The sequence below is a fragment of the Dipodomys spectabilis genome, unplaced genomic scaffold (assembly GCF_019054845.1).
Source record: "Dipodomys spectabilis isolate Male_0828 unplaced genomic scaffold, ASM1905484v1 ptg000169l, whole genome shotgun sequence".
NCBI lineage: Eukaryota > Metazoa > Chordata > Mammalia > Rodentia > Heteromyidae > Dipodomys > Dipodomys spectabilis.
In genome coordinates this window covers 6,540,214-6,558,437 of record NW_024870846.1, presented here as the reverse complement: position 1 = coordinate 6,558,437, position 18,224 = coordinate 6,540,214, and positions in this window count along the sequence as shown.

The following is an 18,224-nucleotide window of genomic DNA, read 5'->3' as shown; positions in this document are numbered from 1 at the left end:
AAAAATATATTTTAAGACAAGTACTGGTGGGTCACGCCTGTAATCTTAGCTACACAAGAAGCTGCGATCTGAGGATCACAGCTCAAAGCCAGCCTTTGGCAGGAAAGTCCAAGAGACTTACTTCCAATTCCTCATCCCCAACAACAACAACAAAAAGGCTGAAAGTGGATCTGTGGCTCAAGTGGTAGAGCACCAGCCTTGAGTGAAAAAGCTATAGGGTAGCACCCAGGTCCTGAGTTCAAGGCCCAGTACTAGTACATACACAATCAGAAATCCTTTTATAAAACAGACATTGAGATAGATCTATCTGTAAGTGAATATACATGGCATTATTCATAATAACCATAAAAGTAGAACAAGCCAACTAGTCAGCAGTGTATGAATGGACAAATGAGATACCTTATGTTCATACAATGGAATATCCATTGAAATCTAAAATTCTGTAGGCTCTACATTGCTGAAATTTAAATCACACTCACTAAATGAAAGAAGACATTCAGAAAGGACCACCCATGTGATTCCAGTCATGTGAAATGCTCACAGTAGGTACCCCACAGACCTGGAGCTGGACAGGGGTGGGGTTTGCTTCAGGGCTGATGAAAATGTTCTGAATTTGATAGTGGAGATGACTGTGTAGCCGAACACTGAAAACCAGGGAGCTGCATGACATAGGTATTCTATTTAAGGAAAGCAGTAATAACCAAAGCCCAACATTGCCATGAATGTGCATGCTTTCCCCTAGTCACAGCTAACAGCTAACCATCCTGTCTCAGAGGTAGCCATTCCATTAAACCCAGAAACAAGAAGTTGTCTTCTCCATGGTCCCCCCTGAGTACTGCTTCCAGCCATCCCCTCCCTTCTACGCATTAGATAATAGTACTAATTAGATAGACTAGTAATTAGAGTAAGCGAGTGTAAGCGAATCATTTATAAGTAGTAGTTACTGACAGCTGAGAGTCTATCCATCCGGACTACACTCATCTCCTCTTTCTGCCTCCAGTGTAGGCTTTGGGATTATTATACATGTGCTAAGTACTTAGAATCACCTTGCCTGCCCCGGCCATTGTCTGTTCTGACGTATATCCAGAGCCTGGACCAATTCTCGGTACATAGGTGGCATTTGTTGAGTGAATGACTAAACTAAATGGATATGTGAATTCTCCTAACTGGTGTTCAATCTCTAGTTTGTATTTCCAGCCTTTGGTTCCTATTGTCCTTAGGTTATTTCTGGCAGATATCAACTTGATAACATGGTTTCTCACAACCTTGAAGAGGAACCAGCTTCAAGGATGCCCTGAACTGTTCTTCAGCTCTCTAAGGACAGGTTGAGAACTGAAATCCATGGGCCTGTCCTGGGCTTTGCATGCACTGTGGGCACAGTTACATTTATTCTCCAGTTGCTCCCGGTATGGCAGCGGTGAGAAAGATGTGGCTAATACACATGGCGGCTGTCCCTTCCAGGTCCTGGTGGCTGGTGAAACCCCGGGGACAGTGGAGTTTATGTCTGGCCTTGGCGGGCGAGGGAGGGTAGAGAGTTATCAGAGGCAAACAGGAAGGAGGGCAGGGCTGCTTACGTGCTGGAAGGTCAGGGAAGTTCTGTGCTTTCCACCTGTGAGATAACTTCTGCTCCAATCCTCTTTATCTCTGCTCCACTGCAGTGTCTCCTGGCAGCCACGCTCCCACCCCACCGTCTTTATCTCTGCACAGCTGCAGTATCTCACTGCAAGCGGCAACTCAAGCCCAGCCCCAGGCACCTGCTCCCTGGAGTCAGAGCAGTTCATTGGGGCCACCTGTGTTCCTGCCCTCACCTGCTGGCTTTTGGGGCTCCTGAGCTACTCCTCTTGAGGAAACACTGATTTTCCTGGCACTCTAGACTTGTACTGAGGCCTGGCAGAGCTCTGAGAGAAGGTACTCTGGTCCCTAATGGTGTGTCATTGGCCTCTGGACACTGAGAAAGAGGAGATGTCCTAGGCTGTGCCACCTAGAACAAGGAAACGTTTTGAGTTGGAGTTTTCTTCGTAGGGCCAGCGTGGAGTGGACCTCTGCCCTTCCTTTATCTGCTTTGACCTCAAGGATTCCTCGGATCAATTTCCCAATCATTTGGGCTCAGAATCAGACCCCTGGATGGGAGTTCTCAAGCCCCACAACATTGTATGCGCTCTGATTTCTCTCCCATGATGCCACATGCTGTAGCTCCCCCCATGCCCCTCCCGAGTTGCTCTTGGAGTTATATACCATTTCTCTGTCTGTTTCCTTTGCTAAGAAGAAGATAGCAAAAGGAAGGCCATTCCACTGGAGGTGTCTACTGTCCCTTCCTTTCTTATCTGTGAGGTTCGGGCTGGTTAGCTCTTCACTTGGTTTTAGAGTCGAGTAGAGCTCTGAGTGTAGGGCTGGTGTCCAGCCATGTAGGAAATCAGAATCATCTTAAGCTGATTTAATGGTTAATTCTTCGGCCAAGAGCTTTTCCTTGTGTGCGGATCAGCTGGTTGGAGCTCTGTCTCCATGGGTATTAGGTAGCTCCCACCCTCTTTCCTTCCTTATAGCTGCGGGGAGAACCTTCTTCCTCCTTTCAGCATTTCCTACAGTGTCAGGGCTTTCTACCTGGCCTTTTAAAGTGGCCCTTTTCACTCCTAATTGACATTTCAACAACCTCTTAATTAAAGCTTCAAGAGACACTCAGCTTCCTCTTTATGAAAACATTTTTTTCACTGAATATATAATATTCGGTGTTCTAATTGCAATTGCAGGAAGTACTAATAGGCGCACAATGGGAAGGAATACACAAAACCCCAAAACAGCCTCATGAGAGCGACATGCAGCTGCAGGCCTGGCTGAGCGCCCCAGGCCCCAGCTTCAGGCTTGTACTATCAAGGACGTGAAGTAAGAAAGGCACCTGTGGAGCCCGTGAGTGGATGGAGATGGATGGCAAAGCTTTCCTTCACTTAGCTCATGTGATCTAGGTTTCTGATCTGTTCTCCACGTCTCAAGCTCCAATGACAAATGTCCACTTAAAATTCTTGGTGTTACATGCATCCTCTCATGAGCTGCAGTCACTCAGTGGGAATGCTTGTCTACCTTGCAGCGAGAAAAACCCAGAGATCTTTCTAGTAGCTAGCTTCTTGGCTAGCTAAGTAGCAATTAGGCTTCAGTGCGGACTCCAGACATTTAGAGTACTAGATATCAACTTCACATTTCAGCTGGGGCTCTTAAGACTCCCAGATATTCCTTGAAACAGTTTTTCTGACAACATTAAAAGCCTTCTTTAATCCTTAAGAAAGCTATGATCTATTTGTAAAGATCAGGAATTGCTATTTACAGGTGGCTTTGATCATTTGGGAAAAGGAAACACTCAGTCATCTCTGATCTCTGGCTGCTGAGCTTCTTCATCTAAGAAAAGACTTGAGTTTATTTAGAATGAAGGATGCGGGCTTAAGCCTGTCACCCTAGATATAAGAAGGCTGAGATGGGGAAGATTGTGGCTCCAGGTCCTGAGATTCCATCTCAACAGAAAAAGCTGGGCATGGTGGCACACACCTGGCATCAGCTGTTCACGTCTAACTCAAAGACTTCCGGTTAACACAACGTAAACTTAGAGCCTGCCTCTGAGGAGGGCCGGGGGGCAGAGTACTGAACTCGGGCTTGCTGACCACGGGGGCAATGCAAAGGGATTTCAGGGTTGCAGGGTGGGTCCCCCACAGTCCATTGGCCAAATGCTCCCCAGGGAGCCAGCCAGCCTGACAGCAGGTGGAATCCAGTCTCAGAGGCCCAGTTCCTGTGGGGAATGACAGCCATTGCTGAGGGCGGTCCCTCTGGATGGGGACGTCCCTCTCAACCCACCCATCAGCATTGCCTGAACACCATGCCTTCCCAGACCTTCGGTAGGGAAAGCGCTGAAGGGCCTGGAGTGGCATGAAAACCCGGAGGCTTTAAATTGTGAGTCCAGCCGGTGCTTGGGAATGGCCAGGGCCCCAGCTGCGGCCAGTCTGACCTAGACTAGCTTTGTGTGCAGAAAGATGTCTCATGAGTGACAAGGGAAAGATTTCAGTGGTTCTCTAGATGCACCGCAGGCTAGGCCCGTGCCAACGGGTCAGCAGGTTTGGCCTTTTGTGTGGAGAGAGGGCACAGCAGCGTTTGTGGACGCTTCCACAGGGAAGCCCTCTGGGAGAGGGCTAGACCACCTTGCACACAGCACGACTTGTTCCTACATCACCACAGATGCACTTCCGGCTTCTCTCAAGTTGACAGATGTGAGCAGTGGCTACTAGAGCCTCTTATTTTCTGAGTCATCTACGGTTAACTGTACCTTGGTGGGACACATGACCCACAGACTCTGAGCCCAAACTTGTCAAACCAAAGGCCTTTCATGGCTGTTACTCTCCAGACTTGAGTCCCAGTTCAGCAGAGTGCATTAAATTAAATATTGACTCCATTCCTACTTATCTGTTCCTAATCTCTGACCCCAGGAAAGAAAAAAAAAATCAAACTCCTTACTGAGCCAAGAAATGGAAAACACAGCTTGACCTGTGGTATATACCCCGTTAGGTAACTACTTTCATCGCCAGGGTTGAAGTTCAAGTACTGATTACTATGTATGTGCATGGCCTTGCTAAGTGTGTGTTTGCAGGGAGGGAGGTCACAGCGTGGTATTTAACTGCTACGGCTGGACTTGAGCATCTCTTGCTCAGAAAGCCCCTGGCTTTCTCCTGTGGAACTGGATTCCTCAGAATTCTGATGTGTCTGATACTCAGATGAGGAAATGATTCTTAATCTCTTCTTTTGAGAGATCAAAGGCTAGTCTAACACTCCGTAACCTGCTTTGATTCTACTTAATAGTGTGTGGCCTTGATGGATGGATTGGTTTTCCACACAGCCAAAAGATTTCATAATGCACCAGATTTACGCTATAATTTTTTAATTTAATTTTATTTTATTTGAGAACATACTGTACAGAGGGGTTACAATTACATGGGCAGGATAATGCATACATTTCTTACCAAGCATTGCCGCCTACGCTATCATTTTTTGTACGTCGCCACTCATAAGTGTTCCTGTGTCATAAACCTTCCACCTGTTGCAAGAAAGAAAGAGCTTTACTGAAGGACATGCATGAGAAAGCTAGGATGACAACCAAGATTCTCATTTAATAACTACCAGTCAACAGGAGAATAAATCGTAAGATAATAAAACAATAAATCATAAAACTTGTACCATGTGCCAAGTGAATTCACTTAGATGTGGCACACTGATAGCAGTCTGACTCCTGTTGCCATCCCTTGGCTGTCCTGGGAGAAAGACAGGGAGTCACTGACATCACAGTGATTAATCTGGGAGTCATGTTTTCCTTGCTGTTTTGGCAGTAGTGGATTTTGAACTCAGGGCCTTGTGCTTGTTTAGTAGACACTCTATCACTTGAGTCATTTCAAAGCCATCTTTTTGCTTTAGTTGTTGTTATTATTATATAATAGTAATATATTATTATATGTTAGGGTCCAGCTGTGGACCCCTCTTTTCCTCATTCTGCTGCCTTGTATTTGGGGTCACAGAGAACATTGCTAACTTGTTGCCAGGGCTGGCTTTGCACCTAGATCCTCCTCATGATCGTTGCCTTCCAAGTTGTCAGGATTACAGGCATGAGCTAGCTAAGTTGTTTGGTGGTAATAGTTCTAGCTGGTTGGCTTTAATGGGTGAGAGATAGGGTTATTTCTGTATAGTAGAACTATATAGCTGTAACCCATCCATTCAAACACACTGAGGGGGCATGCTGGCTGCCAGGGCAGAGCTCATGAAGAATCTGACTGTGATAAAAATAGCTCTACAGGTCATTTCTGGCAGGCAGGATTTTTCTCTGTTCTTTTAATTGTAAACTGTAAGCGAGAAAACACTCTCATTTTAGGTATATACATGAAATACCACTAATAGACGTTTGAGTTCAAAAGAAACCATCTATTCAGGTGTGCTTGTTTGCTAGGAAAGTCATCACAATGCCACAGGTGGTTCGGCTTACACCATAGAAACCCGTTTCTTCACAATGCTGGAAGTTAGAAATCTTGGAACAGGTCATCTGCAGGGCAGTTTCCTGAGGGCTGGGAGAGAGAAATGGCTTATGTGTAGGTTTAGGGTTAGGATCGGGCTTCTCTTAGGCTCTCCTCAGCTTCTGGTGGGAGCTGGGTCTGCCTGTGCCCCTGGCCTGCAGAGGGCTCACCCTGGTCTCAGCTGTCACGGTCATGCGGCCCTCTTGGCTCTGCCTGTGTTCACGTCTGCATTGTATATATGAGGACTCCAGATGTATGGGGTTAGGGCCCACCCACTTCAGTATGATCTCATGATAACTAATTAATCTCTCAGCAAACCAGCTCACACTCTGAGACAAGTGTGGGAAGCTCTAGACATGGGGAGGGGGTGTTTAACCTGTAACAGTAATGTAAGTGAACCCTGGGCCAGATATTCAGGGAGAATATACACTGGCCTACTTTTGAGGCTTTATTATTATTAGTTTTTTAATTTTATTTTTTGGGGGGAGGGGTCCGGTCGTGGGGCCTGAACTCTGGGCCTGGGCGCTGTCTCTCAGCTCTTCAGCTCAAGGCTAGCACGCTACCACTTGAGCCACAGCGCCACTTCCAGCTTTTTTTCTTTTTGCTTATGTGGTGCTGAGGAATTGAACCGGGCCTCATACATGCAAGGCAAGCACTCTACCACTCAGCCACCTTCCCAGCCCCTTATTATTATTATTTAAAGCAGAAAGAGTAGAGGAGGCAAACAGGAGAATGAAACATACCCTAGGTCCTGACAGAAGTTTCTTTTTTTTTTTTTTCATCTATTTAATACTGATGGTCTGAGGAAAAGAAGATAAAAGTTAGATGGGCCATACTAAAAACCTAAAAAAACAAAACAAAAAAACCAACTTGGCAGCTTTCTGTAACACTTATTCATGCAGTGTGGCATGGATTGTCCGTGAGTGGCATGGCTGGAGAGGCTCCTTCGCAGCGGCCCTGACAGAAGTTTCTATCCTGACAAAGGGGTACAGGGGCCACAGTCCTGGTGCTTGCTGCCAGAGTTCTGCACAAGCTCAGGGTCCAGATACTGCAGGCGCGAAGGTGCTGGGCGGTGTGGGGAGTGAGGTAGACTCACCTGAACTTTGCAGGATCCGTCTGGGCCTGTGCTGTTCTCACAAGAAGCTGGGGGATGAAGGACAGCTGAATCTTAAGGTAAAGAGACAGGGCCTCGGCTGCTATGCAAATGTGCCAGAGACCACACTCCCAGGTGGAAAGTTCTAGAACTAGCAGGATAGAACCCGGAGTAAAAACACCATGCACTAAGGGGAGGACTCTGTTCACTATGGTTTGGGCTTTCACAGTGTGGTTTGTTGCCTGCTCTGCCCCTGAACTCATTGGGAAGGCCCGGCACAGGTGCTGTGGCACCTGTGGATGGGACCCAGCCAGTGTCTGGGGCATCGCCTCTGGAGCAAGTGTGAATACAGGTGTGCTTGGAGTGGTTTCTACCCCTCCATTGGGGATGATCAGCTGTGTTGAGATTGTCAGTCTTTACTAGTGGAAGGGCGTGTGCCCTGGCTGGAATGTTTCTGTGTGTTTGCTTAAAGGTATGAGCAGAGTTTGTGACAAAGACTTAAAGATGACATTCAGAGCCACAGCTCCACTTCCTAAGTTTTTTTCTTTTAACACAGAAGTTGAGTGAGCCTTTTCTTACGGAAGGTAGAGAAGGTTCCATCGGAATCAGGAGGACCGCTGTATCTAAGGACTCACGTCTCTGCTGAGCCTCTGCTCCCCTCACTTCTCACTGGCCCGTGCACTTTCATTCTCTGGCACAACCAACCTCAGAGATGAGCCTTCTTAGCCAGGTCCTGGCTTCAGCCTTCTGTGCCTGTGCTGATCAGGTGATCAGGTCTGGCCAAGGCCAGCTTGCTTCCCAGGGGGTAACGCCATCCAGGGGCTGATCTGGATTGCATGGGGGCCTTCTTGTCTTGTGGCATAGTATATTTGCAGCCATGTATCTACACAGTGAAGTCAATAGGTTAATTAAGTGTAAGTTGCTTCCATTTTACTTTTTTTCTGTATTAGGATTCTTTGGAAAAGTATGTATAAACTATATCTAAGATGTGGGAAGGGACTATTCAGACTTATGGTATTGAAAAGAAAAAAAGAAGAAGAAAAGCAACAAACTGTAGGTTAAAATACACAGAAGAATCTGGGTGCTTGTGGTTCATACCTGTAATCCTAGCTACTCAGGAGGCTGAGATCTGAGCATCGCAGTGTGAAGCCAGCCCAGGCAGGAAAGTGCATGAGACTCTTATCTCCAAAAACTACTCAGAAAATGGTATATGTGGCTCTGAGGCTCAAGTGGTAGAGTGCTAGCCTTGAGCAAAAGAAGCTCAGAGGCAGTACCTAAGCCCAGGACTGACATGTGCACGCACATGTGTGCATGTGCGTACACACACACACACACACACACACACACACACACACACATAAAGATAGATATATATATTCATTAAGTACAATGTTTATAGCATTATTTTTAGGTCTTGAAGTATAAAAAGACATGTTTTGAATAACCCAAGAAAAATAAGCATAGACTGGGTATTAGTAGATGAAGTTAAGTAATTTGATCACTACTTTAAATTTGTTGATGGGAGTTTCCCCATGTTGGTTCATGTTCAGAATGTTTCACGGTAATTTTTGTGTTCTGAAATTGGGGCTTGAACTCAGGACCTCGTGTTCTCTCTTTGTTTTTTTCACTCAAGGCTGGTGCTCTATTACTTGAGCTACAGTTCCACTTCTGGGTGGGTTTTGCTTGTTTGTTTGTTCCTGATTAATTGAAGATAAGAGTCTCTCAGATTTGTCAGCCCTGGCTGTTTTTGAACCTCAATCCTCAGATCTCAGCCTCCTAAGTAGCTAGGATTACTGGCATGAGTGCCCAATAGTATTTGTTTTTGTTTTCTTAAAAGAAAAAGGAGCAGCCAGTTGCCAGTAGCTCATGTTAATAATCCTAGCTACTCTGCAGGTGGAAATCAGGAAGATCATGCATTGAAGTCAGCCTAAGCAAAAAGTTGGGGCCTGATCTCAACCAGTAACCATGCATGGTGGCATTTGTCTGTCATCCTCGCTATTTGAAGAACAGAGATCAGGAGGGTTAAAGATCCATACCAGCCTGAATAAAAATGGGTAAGTAGTGACATGTGCCTGACGTCCCAATGACAGTGTGGAGAGTAAATAGAATTCTGTTCCAGGGTGGTCCAGGCAAAATGTAAGACTGTATCTCAAAAGTAACCAGAGGTCTGGAAGAGTGACTCACGTGGTAGAGGAGCACCTAGCTAGCAAGCGTAAAGCCCTGAGCTCAATCCCCAGTACTGCCGATGAAAAGAAAGAAATAGGAAAAGGACACAGGGGCTATTTGTTCTTTGGTGGCAAACATGCTGTAAATTTGCAGTTGGAGACACACGGGGCTGGAAGCATCATTAAGTTTATTGATCCACACAAGGGACGTTGAAAAATTCAAGTAGCTCTCCTAAGATTCCACAGTTGATCCTGAAAAGCTACTGCGTGTTTTAGTTAATATGTCTAAAACAAAACCATGAGAAGCTGAAGAAAAGGTAAGCAGGCAGGGCCCCAATTTGACTTTGAAACCTGTCCTGACAGGGTCCCTGTTGTCCGCATAGCTGCTCTCATGTAGACCCATGCAGCGCAGCAACCTTTTGCATAATGAGCCAGTATCCTTTATCAGTCAGTCCATATTGATTTTCTTCTCTTGGCATGAACTCTTGTACTCTTTGTTCCAGATAGAGAACACGGATTCTTGTTTTATAATGCTGGTTCCGATAAGATTGACCCTTGGAAAGTTCATCTCCATAATAGAAACACACAGGTCTGCTCACTCATCCTGGGACATGTGGGGCCCCATGGCTGCTGGACGGGCCAGGAGGCCAAGATGTCCGAACCAGTGTGTGTACACCAATGTCCAGCAGCCCCTGGAGAAGAGATGTGGCTGATTTCCAGGCTAGGACAGGGCAGATATGGCATGGGTATGGAGTTTCCTTATCATGCCACAAAATAACTAAGGAAAGAGTAAACCTAAAGAACACAGAGGTCCACTAGAAAGACTACCCCACATCAGCACAAAATCAGCACAAGTTGAGCACCCAATGGAGTCCAGACCTATGGACAGTTGGAAAAAGAATAAAATATCCTGAATCCATAATGCTAACAGGACAGAGGGCAGGGAAAGGAAGTCTCTTGCTCCTAGGACTGGTAAGGGTGGCCGAGCATAGGAGAAGCAAAACCATTTGCTGCCATGACCATAGGACGGATTGGGACAAGCGTCGATGAGGGACAGTAAGGTCTTCTGGTGTCTCTCCACAGGGGTGCAGACTCATGCAGGGAACAACAGCCACTATGCAGAAGTTACCTGAAAACCAAAGCAATAAAGACGAGAAACCTGGCTCTAGGATACAATACTTCACTTGCTAGCTTGAGGCCCTGAGTTTAAACCCTGGTACTGCCAGAAAAAATAATATTGATAGGGATAATCTTGATGCTTTAGAATACATTTTTTGGAGAAAAAGATTTGCTGAAAATAGGAGCTGGGCTCATCTTGATACTGTTTTCTTTGGAGTAAGTTTGCTCTGAGAGATAATTAGCATAGGGACGAGTGGCACTGATGGATATATACATGAATTCAACTCAAGGAATAGTGGGCTTCTAGATCTGGTGTGGTGAGACTCTCTTGTCTACGCTTCTAATCCCTGTTTTCTTTGCCAGTCTTAACTGAGAATCTTAGAGGAAAAGGGTGGGAACCTTTTCTCTATCTGTCTATCTGTCCGTCTGCCTGTCTGCCTGTTCACCTGCGTATTTACCCCCTACCTGCTGAAAGATCTGCATGTGTTTACTTCATTATGAGAGGACATGTGTCAAGTGCTGGAATGTGTTGGGAATGGTTTAGTCACTAGAGCCACAGAGCTGCCAATCCCTGGGCAGGTGGAGGCTCCTGTGGAAAGCAGTTCACGTGCGGCAGCCCCAGCTTGCACCAAATCCAGCTGAGCCAGTGATGTGCTGCCAAACAAAGATAATCAAGGCTCCAGGAATGTAGTAGTGGAGATAGAACGTGCTTTCTTTCCAACTGAGAGCTAGAGTTGACCACATCTGGACCTCTTCTCACGCAAGTTTTTCACTTGCAGTCCAGCTATGGCTCCCACTGGAAGCCATCTTGCAACACAGGTTAGGGTGGTGCAATCTTCTGACCTCAAAGGACAGTATGGAAGGCAACCTGCTATTGCTTCATTTTAATCTCGGGCCACCTCTCCTGTGCTTTGCAATGGTCTCTAGTTGAAACAGAAGAAACACCATATTAGAACTTAGGAATTGGGTTTTAAATTTCCAGTTGCCTATAAGCACGGAGTCATGTGGCATCTTTGGCCCCAGTATTTGTAGGATAATGACATAATGATAAGCAAAATCCTGTTGCATAAGAGCTAGGTAGACAGATTGCCTTCAAAAATGGTAAGAAAAGGTAACTAAAAATGCACCTGTGGCTCATGCTTGTAATCTTCGCTACTCTAGAGGCTGAGATTAAGGATTGTGGTTCAGAGCCAGCCTGGGCAAGAAAGTCCACGAGAAGTCTCTAATTAGCCCATAAGAAAGTCTCTAATTAAAAGTCTCTAATTAAAAACTCAGTATTGGAGCAATGGCTCAGGTGATAGATTACTGCCCTTGAGCACAAAAGCTAAGGGACAGCACGCAGGCCCTGAGTTCAAGCCCCAGTACCAACACACAGATTCACACACACACACACACTCACACACACACACACACACACACACAAATTGTAATGCCATATTTGCCCTTAAACTTAATATTTATGATCTTTCTCCTAGCATTAGACATTGTGTTGCTTTTAGATGGTCCCTTTCTAGATAAGGAACACAGGAAGAGACACTGGCTAGGCTTTATTGAGCAGAGACACTCGACATTGCCAACCTGATCCCTACCAGTCCCTCTTGGTGTATTGTATCTTGCCTGAGGAAGTGGGATTTCCCTAGGTAAAGACCATTGTCCTCGACTCAATGCCCAGTCTCACCGCTTGCAGGTCTGCAGCCGTTGGCACAGGTGGAGGGAAGAGGATTAGATTTTGCTTCTTTAACAGACAGCTTGTGTGGCAAACAAATTGCTACTTTCTAACGCCAAGTTCTGCCATTGCTGCTCAGAATTGCATTTGCACTTAGCATGGTTTCTGATTTCCTGATTGCACCCAGACTGATAGATGAGAGTTGTCACCCTACAGTGGAGGAAATGCTGACATAGGTTATATAGCTGGTGAACTCCAGGATGAGGGAGCGCAGGTCTCCAGATCCTGAAGCTACATTCTCTCTATTACTTTGCAGTTCTGTGGTTTGAACTTGGCTTTGTGTTTGTTAGGCAAGCACTCTACCTTGCCTAACAAGCCCAGGAATCAAGTTTATATCCATACTGATTGATTCATACTTCTAGCCTCAATCCTTAATTTAATCAAGCAAAACCCACTTCAAATTACTTATTAACCTTTAAAAAATATTATTTCTTCATTAAGTTGGCCTTTAGGCAACACAGCTAACAATAACCATGACATCCTTTGAACTCTATCTCTTTTTATTTCTTTTTACTCACTGTTTGGTTAAAGTACTGGTAACAAATTTAATGGTCAAATACTATTTACAGGTCAAGTGTTTACAATTGCAGCATTCCTTTTGGAAGAAAAAAGAGCTTTACTGAGTTAGCCTGTGCAATCCAGAAAAAATCCCGAAGACGAGAGAGGTCACCTCTGTGTCAATCTACTGCATGCATTTCAGATCTGCTCTGTAGCAGCAGCACAAAGATGTGTGTTGCTTGGTGCTGCTGGCCAGGGGGAGGGCACTGTTTCTGTCCTTGGAATACTGTGACCTCTTCCATTGTAAGTGAGGTTGCGTTTGTTACAGGAGCATGGATGGCAAACTCAGCGTGTGGAACTTTCCTCTAGTTGTTCTCCAGACGTTTTCATTACACAGAGCAGTACTCCAAACGTGGCACATCGATCTTGTTTTGGTATGTGAAAGCCTCTGAGGGTGGAGTACTGCCATGTCTGCTCACATAGGGGAAGAGTTCAAATTGGGCAAACTGTGGATAAATCTCTGCATGAATGGCTCCCAATGTGGCTTCTGCTGTCTTTTATGGAGGGAAGGTCTGTGAACCTGCGGAGCATCTCATGTCTTTGAATAAGTGGAGTGAGCGGGGTGCCCCTCAATAGCAACCCCCAAGTTGGGAGCAGGGCCATGCAAGTGCTGTACTTTGAGGGAGGGAGAGGGAAGTCTGAAGGGGGGAAGGTAGGCCCCCAATTTCTCCCTCCGGCTCAGGGTTCCAGCCCCAGTGGTGAGGACCATTTGTTGGAGCAACCCGAGTCAGGCCACACTCCAGGTCGGCACTAGATCCTTGCTCCAAGTCAGCTCCTAGAGGGGCTATGACATCCTCCCCCAAAGCAAGGTCACTGCCAGCATTCTCAGGGCAGAGCTAGAATCCTGCAGAATATTAGTGCTAGCACTGTCCCACTGGTCCTGTGGCCATTAACTTTCTGGGTAGATAACACCCTTTGGGTAGATCCTTTGTTCTATGATGAGCTTTCCAAGGCACACGGTGGTAGGGATGGGCCTAGGACCACAGGGTCTGATCCCAGCAGCAGGAAGCACTTGGGGCTATACATCCTGACTGTTTACCTCCAATGGTATAATCTCACAAAAAATCTAGAAATTATTATGTTTGTTCCTTTGTTTTGTTGGCACAAGAGTTTGAGCCCAGAACTTGGTGCTTTGCTAAGGCAGACCTCTACCATGTGAATCTACTTTTCAGATAGGGTCTCATACTTTTTGTTCAGGCTAGCCCCAGGCCACACCTCCTAGGTAGCTGGGATTACATTTGTGTATCATCATGCCTAGTTTATTTGTTGAGATGGAGTCTGTTTGTCTGGATGATCTTGAACCGTGATTCTTCTGGTTGCTGCCTACTAGGGAGCTGGGGTTACAGATAAGAGCCACTGGTCTGAGGTAGAAATTCTGTGTTTTAGATTCCTCTTTCACAGATTAGAGAAGCTAAAGCCCTCAATGACTTACCATTTAACATTGGTTGGTATTAGTTTGTATAAACTTGTGTGTGAAACTCTGCTACCCCATGCCTCCTACTCTTCAGCTACTGCAACTTCTCTATAAGAAACAACTTTCTAGAACCGATTCCTCCATTCTCAGTTACAATTAATGAAAGACAAACTTGTGACTGATTTCACAGCCATGAGAGACAGTGGTCTGCTAGTTGAGGCCACTTATGTCTGGCAGCTCCTATCTACCAAGAAATTCAGAAGTGCTCTTGAAGCCTGTGGCCAATGATGGCTTATTAAGTTAAAAAAAATTCTCACATTGAAGATGAATAGTTGAAAGCCGGGCGCCGGTGGCTCATGTCTATAATCCTAGATACTCAGGAGGCTGAGATCTGAGGATCACGGTTCAAAGCCAGCCCAGGAAAGTAAAGTCCGTGAGACACTTATCTCCAATAAATCACTAGAAAACCGGAAGTGGCGCTGGGGCTCAAGCGGTAGAGCGCTCGCCGTGAACTGAAGAGCTGAGGGACAGCGCCCAAGCCCAGAGCTCAAGCCCCATGACTGACCAAAAAAAAAAAAAAAGATGAATAGTTGAAAATATTCTAAATGTTAAACTTGTCATCCTTTAACTTTATTTCACTTTCCCCCTCTCATGTCATTATTATATTAAGCCTCTTGTTAATGAGAGCGATTAAGGCTTGATTATTTGCTGACTTAATTAGGTAGCTTGGAGTCTCACACTGTCATCTGCAATTCAAATGTGAGGTGTTGTTAGTTTTGTTATAGATTAAATATTGTGGGAAACAGAAGGCAAACAGAAAATTTGCCACCACTGGATTTCTAAAACAAAAATAAATCAGACTAGAACACATTTAACATGGACAAGATGTAAGGCATAACTCACTGTGGATGTGTAAGCGAGCAGAAGGTACTAACCATGCTGTGTGGCTTGCTGTAGCTAGGAAGGAGGCTGATGATTATCTCTGATGTTCCCATGGTAAAACCAGTCAGCTGAGGACTGGTAGACCTCTATTGTGTTACTTACTAGAACTCCTGTCCTCCTCTCTGGTCCCCACCCAAGAACTCATCACTGACTGGGAGAATACTTCCTCTCCCTCTGCCTCTCCTGATTCTAACCACAGTGCTTTGGCAGAACTGCTGGGCTCCCTCTTGACGCTGTCCTCAGACTACATTCAGCTGGCTGGTTGGGGGATGGTGTCTGCCAGGAGCTACTGGAAAGGACTCAGGAAGAGCTGCCCCCAGAGTTCTCAGGCTGTGGGCTGGGGATCCGAGCATTGTAGCCTTGTTTCTGGACAGCCAGGGTCTCTGGCTATTCTGAGAATGAGAAGCATACCTGCAGAGATTGCTGGTGGCGTCAAGGCCGCTCCTTCATCCTTCAGCCCAGCTGTATCTGTGACCTACCTTCTCACATTTGGTTGCCCAATCTTTTCCTTAGATTTCAAGGGCTGTTAAATTTCTTTGATGCCTAAGTTTGATTGCTACAAATGCTTGGTGTATGTGTGTGTGTGCGCGCACACACGCACACATGTGTTCAAGCATGATTAACTTCTTAGATACTGTGTCAGCAGTTGGTTAATGAATTGTATCCAGATTTGAGTATCCTCCATGTTTGATTAGAGAAACAGAGTTAAGGATCAGAAAATGAGAAGGAGGTCTGAGTGTCTTCTGAGGAGAGGGATGGTTTGTTCCCTGCAATGCAGCTTCTAATGGTGGTTTTACCTGAGACATGCCAGCTATTCTACCTCAAGTCATACCTGAGACACGGGAGCTGTTATATTTCAAGATGGCAGCTATTATACCTCAGGTTATATCTGAGACACTTGAGACATGCCAGTTGTTATACCTCAGGTTAAACCTGAGACACAGCAGCTATTCTACCTCAGGTTATACCTAAGCCATGGCAGCTATTATACCTCAGGTCATAGCTCAGGTTACACCTGAGACACGCCAGCTGTTATATTTCAAGTCATACCAGGTTATATCTAAGACGTGCCAGCTGTTATACCTCAGGTTATACTTCAGTCATAGCTCAGGTTATACCTGAGACAGCAGCTGTTCTACCTCAGATCATACCTCAGGTTACACCTGAGACATGCCAGCTCCTCTACCTGGGCAGGTGCATGCCCTGCACTCACCAGCCTCACTTCTGGACTCCATGCAGCTAACTGCCTTCTGAACACACTTTTTAGTACAGCCATCGTTCCACCTACCAACTATCTAATGACAGTTTAACATGAGTTAATTGCTTTCTGAGAACATATGGGGAGAAATTAAGCTTGTTTCTTTTAGATGGCAGACTTAGGAATAGTCTCAGAATGTACGTAGGCCTTTTCCTTGTTGTCTGTCTCTCCTGGGCAGGTTTCTGCTGCTTGTCTTCCACTTAGGGATGTACCCGACAGATGCCAGGGGAGAAGCCTCCAGCTGTGTCGTGAGGTCTCTGAATGGGCGATTCCCCTGTATACTTCTAGCCTTAGATCAGACTGACTATGCCCTGGAGCCTTCCCCTTCAGTTCTTAGGTGACAGGAGGCTATCAAAACCCTTCTTGAATTGATTTCTATTTTCAGGTCCTGGGAACAGGAAGAAAAGGGTGATATCCAACACCTAATAAGCATTTGCTTATGTAATCTCACTTAATCCCCTCACAAACCGGCCTGTATGGTAGCTTTCACTACTGTATTAGTTCCCTAGGGCTGCTAATAAAAAGTACCAGAGCTGGCTTGGCTTAAAGAAGAAAGGATTAACTCTGTCAGTTCTGGAAGGAAGCCCCCAAACTGTGAGCAGGGTTCCCCCTGGAGGCCTTCTTCAGCATTGCGTCCTGGCCGGCAATCCGCATTCCTTATGTTACATAAAGATGTCACACGGCCATCTTGACACAGCCATCTTCCTGCTTTTTCTCTGCCTAACCGTGCACTTTCCCTTCTCATAAGGACACAACTACTAATGGATTTGGAACCAAGCTGAATTCATAGTGCCCTATCTTCACTTATGAAATCTATTAAATGCTGCAAAGACACCACTTCAAAACCCATGCTCACCTAGGATGAGTAAAAAATGCCAAATGCCACCATTTTATAGATGACTAAGTGAATGCTAGGGCAAGAAAGTCCTCTGTCGAGGCTCAATTTGTAAAAAGGCAGAATTATGATTCTAGCCTGTCCTGTCCTGGCCAGTGCACGTCCTGCTAGGCTGTGCAGTGATACCTGGCTGCCGGGCTCTCCTCCCCGCCCCATGCCAATCTACCAGCGCATGGTCACACAGGTTCATATCCATAGGGCTGTCTTATAAGGCACCAGTGCACCCTCAGTGGGAGAGAATGCCTGTTGGGAAATCTGGCTGGAGAGAGTGGCTATGTCCATCTGTCCTAGGTACTGCATGGAGACTGATGGGAAGGACTGCAGACCTCAGTCACCAAAGGGAGGGGTGACAGGCATTCTGAAGTTGGAGCAAACAGGGGCCTAGTCATTGCTTGTCACTTATACCTAGTCATTTGACCAGGTACCCCCAATTATCACAGAGGGAGATTTGTACGGCCTTTGCAGCTGCGAGATGATAGTATTCTGTATTCTCTTTGAAGCCACACTAACCCCAACGACCCGTACATTAGAGGCAGAGGTAAAGGTAGAATTGCTTCCTCATTTCCAATGAGGAAACCATAGAGAACAAACTAAGGACAGAGCTGTACTTTCTGTTGTGTATATCAGCTCATTATTTCTATTCCTCATGACATTAAATTATATCCCAAACTTCACAGGCTCATTAGACTGTTTAATAATCTACTGTTGAAGACCTCAATTCAAACCTTTCTGATCTTATGCCCTCCTGTGATTAACATGGATAACAGCATTCAGGTAAAAATGTTAGACTTGGGGCTGGGAAGGTGGCTCAGTGGTAGAGCGCTTGCCTTGCATGCATGAGGCCCTGGGTTCGATTCTTCAGTACCCCATAAGCAAAAAAGAAAAAAGCCAGAAGTGGCACTGTGGCTCAAGTGGTAGAGTGCTAGCCTTGAGCTGAAGAGCTGAGGGACAGTGCCCAGGCCCTGAGTTCAGGCTCCACGACCGGTCCCCCTCCCTCGCCAAAAAAATGTTAGACCTTTCTA